Here is a 5,297-nt window from a genome sequence, read left to right as displayed (position 1 = left end):
GCAGCACTTATGTCTGTGAACAGACTTTTTCCAGAATGAAACATCTGAAATCTCCAACCAGATCTAGACTAACTGATGCACACTTGCATCACTTGTTTTGACTAACAGTGACAAATATGGAACCGGACATTGACCATCCCATTAGCCAAAAGCAGGCCCATAGTTCCCATTAAAATACTGGTAAGTTTGTCGATTTAACTTTACTTGTTCTTCATTTTAAATATTGTATTTGTTCCCTTTTTTTTTATTTCAAAATAAGATATGTGCAGTGTGCATAGGAATTTGTTCATAGTTTTGTTGTGTTTTTTTTTTAACTATAGTCTGTCCCTCCAACAGTCTGAGGGACAGTGAACTGGCCCCCTGTTTAAAAAGTTTGAGGACCTCTGGGCTAGATTATAAGCCATCCAAACCTCAGAGTCGATAAAGTCCCCTCTTTGATGAGCCCTGTATAGTGCCTTCCCTACATTCTTCCAGACCTTCAAATTCAACTGTTTTTTGTTTTGTTTTGTTTTTTCTATCCGGAGTAAACCAATAACAGTGCTTAGCAACCACCTGAAATAGGTGCTGCAGAGTCTTACTTTTCACAGAGAAAACTGTGCTCAGTAATAAACTTTTCAAGAGTGAGACATATTGCTCTTCTGTTGACAGGGTATTTCCCATGATTCCCTTCCTATTCATGAGAGTCTTGCATGCCACCACACAGAGCAATTCCTCTTGGTTCTAACCATTCCCAGCCTTACCTTAAGTGATGTCCATGGGGAATCGTATCCTGCCAACTATGCCAAACTACGCCTGAAGTTCTTTGATCAGTGTCACAGAGACAAGACCAGCAGTCAGAATCTGCAGAGGATCAGAGGACTGTAGCTACTCAGGCATGCAGCAGCCTCACTTTATTTTCTACTCACTTATATACTCTAACAATTTAACATTCTGCACATACACACAGACATCACCAACTCATCCTTAAACCAGCTGGCATCACCTAGCCCAGATAGTTCCAAAGATTATAATTCAAAGAAATTATAAATCTAAGCTAATTGTAACCACAAGAAACAAAGCATTCATCTAAAACCAAAAATGTAACCTTTAACTTAGCTATACATTAACCTTAACTTGATTTTCTGCTCCTCAGTTCCCTTCCAGGAAATTCCAAACCAAAGCAGGCCCTGTTTGCATTGCCTGCCTCCTACAAGACTAGTTTGCTAATTACTTTGGAGGGTCTTCAAAGGAATATCCCTTCCTGTAGACCGTGAGACAGCTTTCCACCAGGTATAAAGTTATGACAGCCTAAGGTTAAATATGGTTACATTAACCTACAAATCTTATAGAATGTACTCATTCCTTCTGGGTCCTCTCACTCTTTGTGAGATTCATCCATGTTGTTGCAGATATGAGTACTTTACCTTTTTGTCCCCTTATACTATTCCACACTCTCAATATGCCACAGTATTTCTTTTTATTCACTTGGTATTATCCACATGGGTTCAGAATGTGAGACTATTCTGAATAAAGCTATGAGTCATTATTTCCTCTGTGATACTATTTGACTTTCTTGAGTGAGCAGTGTGGACTGTGGAGACAGAATGTCTGGGTTCAAATCCCAGCTCTACCATTTACCAGTTGTGTCACCTGGGGCCTGTTACCTAGCCTCAAAGTGCTTCAGTTTCCCCCTTCTTTAAGATGGATGATGTACAGGGTGCATTGTACTGGGCACAGTGGCTCATGCCTATAATCCTAGCACTCTGGGAGGCTGAGATGGATGGGTTGCCTGAGCTCAGGAGTTTGAGGCCAGCATGGGCAAGAGCAAGACTCCGTCTCTACTAAAAATAAAAAAACTAGCCGGGTATTTCGGCAGGTGTCTGTGGTCCCAGCTACTTGGGAAGTTGAGGCAAGAGAATTACTTAAGCCCAAGTGACTGAGGTTGTTGTGAGCTAAGATGATGCCACAATACTCTACCCAAGGCATAGAGTGAGACTCTATGACCCTGTCTCAAAAAATAAATAAAATAAAATAAAATGGAGGATGTATGTTCTACCACACATCAGGAAGACTAAATGAATGAGTTTACAAAGTAGTTAGGGAAATACTCAACTATAGTAGGAAGGAAACAAGCAACTAGGGTTCAGCCCCAGTCCCCAAAGTCAGCAGAAATCATCATAAATTAGGGCATCAGCAGATCTAGGCAAATTTAGAGAAGGGAGAGGTGGTAGATTCAGGAAAATAGGGGGTGCTGCCTGTCCACCCTGCCCCAGATGGAGGGAGCATGACAAGGAGCTTCCATTACAAGTCACTGGACTTCACTGACAGCATCCCGTGACAGCCATGCCATGAGGAGAAAAGTCATTCTCCCTGTCAACCCCATACCACTTCTTACCACCCCCTGCTATTCCTGGCAGTCTGGTCCATCCTGTTCTCTGACTCCTCCCACTGCCCTTTTGGGTGATGTGTCCCTCCCCAGTTTCCAGTTTCTCTTCCTGAGTGAGAGTAGATTTAGGGAGTGGGGATCACAGAGTGGGTAATGAAAGCCACTGTTCCCAGCAGTCCTGGACATTGAAGGGCAGTGAGCAGACATGAGTGACTCCAAGGATCCAATGGCCCAGAAGCTGGGCCAGGACTCCAGTGTTCTCCTGGAGATTGGTTCTCAGGCTGTGGAGAGGGGAACAACTCACCCAGCATAGACAGTCAGGGAAGGGCCCCAACCCAAAGTGTTTGAAGCCTGAGAAGGTGCAGGACTTTGGGCATCCATATCTGGGTCCCAGCCCTGGCCAATCTACCCAACATGTCACCTGTGCCAACACTGTCCCTGGGACTAAATGTTCGTCCAAGGAAATTGTTACTTCTTCTCCAAAATCCAAAGGAACTGGCACAATTCCATCACTTCCTGCCAGGAGGTGGGGGCTCAGCCAGTCATGATCAAAAGCACCGAGGAGCAGGTACACCTGCTGGGGGCCTGATCCAGAAGAAGAGGGAGGGGGAGTGAGTGGGGAGGTCAGGACAAGGGAGGGTATTTGGTGGGACCTCACCTAAGGTGCATAATACAATGGTACATTTCAAAACTATTAAGAATAGAGTATAAATGTCTTAACACAACAAGTAAGTGAGGTGATGGTTACATTAATCAGTTCAATGTAAGCATTCCAAGTTGTTTATCAATTCAGCACATTGTACCCCATAAATGCATTAATGTACACAGTCATGATTTAATAAGAAAAAAAAAAAAAAAAAGAATCACCATGTCCTGGCTCCAGGACATTTAAACTAGTCATGAGTGTATTCAGGTGGCGTGCTCAGAACATGCAGTATTTCCGTGTGTCTTTGAGGAGAGGGCAGCAGTGCATATAGGTCAGTAAGTCAGAACACACATGCCATGGAATATAGCTATGATAGGGACTCAGACACATAGAGGATCAGGACTCTGTATACTAAAAGGCTGAATGTTAGACTGCAAGTAGGACTTCCTGCCCAGAAACAGAAAGATACAGAGCCTTGTGAATGGGAAGCAGAGCTTTCTTCTCACTCCCTCTCTCTGCTCCCCACAGGACTTCCTACAGCTACAGAGCTCCGAGAGTAAACACTTCTCCTGGATGGGACTGTCAGACCTGACACATGAAGGCACGTGGCAGTGGGTGGATAGTTCACCTCTGCAGTCCAGGTAGATCCCCAGAAAAGGACACTATCCTATGGGGCATGGGCTCTAAAACTCAGACTCGTACTTTTTCTGGGGCTCTTCCTACACTCTTTGATCCCTTAGGTTTTAGATAGTGGGATAGTCTCAATTTCTGACTGATCTGAGGAAGATGCTCTTCACACTCACCTCATACTCAGGTAGGAATGTTTCCATAGGTGCCTCAGAGTTGAATGATGACCTTGTTGCTGGGCCTGGTGTTTTCAAACACAGTGTATTAATAGAAAGTATGAGGCAGGCTCGGTGCCCATAGCACCAGCCTGCCTCATACAGGGTACACCCAGGCTGGCAAGTTCGATCCTGGCCCAGGTTAGCTAAACAACAGTGACAACTGAAACAACAAAAATAGCTGGGCATTGTAGTGGGTGCCTGTAGCCCCAGCTACTTGGGAGGCTGAGGCAAGAGAATTGCTTAAGCAGTTTGAGTTTGCTGTGAGCTGTGATGCCACAGAACTCTACTGAGGGTGATGTAGTGAGACTCTGTCTCAAGAAAAAGAAAAAAGAAAGTCTGGGTCATAGTAGGACCAACATCTCAGGAGACAATTGCTTGTACAAAGACAGCTTGTCATACTCACACATCCCTAACATGGAGCTCACACAATAGCAGCACAGGACACCCACGGAAATCCCAGAGTTACTTAAGAGGCAGAGGGATGGATAGAGAACTGTGGGGTTTTGTGGCAATGAATCTGTCAGGGTGAGCAGCCTTAGGGTTGGCTATCTGGAGTAATTTCCATTCTGTGGGTATCCAGACTGTCCCCAGCTGTCTGGCCCCTGACCCTGGAGTGATTAGGGCAGAGGACAGTGGCCCAGATTGGTGAGACCGAGAGGGTAAGTGGTTGGGTATGCACTCTGGACTGGTTGTTTTGTGTTTGAAAATCTCACTCCCAGGAGGAGTACTCCTCCCAAAGAGGCATATGACAGGGGAGGCAGGAGGCCAAGGCACCAGGACTCAGGTATACTATGGGTCATCTGGAGCGGTGCCTGTCTGGCATATGGATGCAGGGCAGATGCTAAAGGATCAAGTTTATGGAGAGTAGAAACATGATTCATATAGTGAGGTGTGGACACAGGCTCATGCTCTGTCTGGACTTTGCAGCTTCACGAATTATTGGGACAAGGGGGAACCAAACAACATCGGGGAGGAAGACTGTGTGGAATTTGGCAGCCAGGGCTGGAACAACCTAAGATGCCACCATCTCAGATTTTGGAACTGCAAAAAGTCAGCAAACTCCTGCTGGAGGGAGGAAGTGCAGTTTCCCTCCTCAGCCCCTGCTGCCCCAACCCTTTCTCCTGAATAACAAAATTTTACCCATTTTTAAGGAAAGGTTCCTTTTCCAGGTCCTTGGACCTTAATAAAATACCTGGGACTAGTCTCTGTCAGATTTCTCATCCTTATGGGGTGTAGGTCCCATTCTGTCTTTCTTCTGCTGTCTGCTGCTTCTCCTGGCTTAGAGGTTGTGCTTCTGGCCCATTCCTAGAGCTTTAGACATAAGCTGGTGTGGGTGCATTCAGGGGCTTGGTGTGCCCCGTTAATCTACTGTCTCTTCCTTTCCAAGATAATAACATTTGAATGGCCATGTGTGACTGCCACATCCCCAGGGCTTTACCCC

At 45.5% G+C, this 5,297-nt stretch overlaps 1 pseudogene; it reads left to right on the top strand.

The window, feature by feature from the left end:
* Positions 1-2,570: 2,570 nt before the first annotated feature.
* LOC128580964 (CD209 antigen-like protein 2) lies at positions 2,571-4,985 on the top strand (annotated as a pseudogene).
* Positions 4,986-5,297: the final 312 nt, after the last annotated feature.

Source organism: Nycticebus coucang, chromosome 3 (genome assembly GCF_027406575.1).
Source record: "Nycticebus coucang isolate mNycCou1 chromosome 3, mNycCou1.pri, whole genome shotgun sequence".
NCBI classification, from domain to species: domain Eukaryota; kingdom Metazoa; phylum Chordata; class Mammalia; order Primates; family Lorisidae; genus Nycticebus; species Nycticebus coucang.
This window is presented reverse-complemented; position numbering and strand designations above follow the sequence as displayed.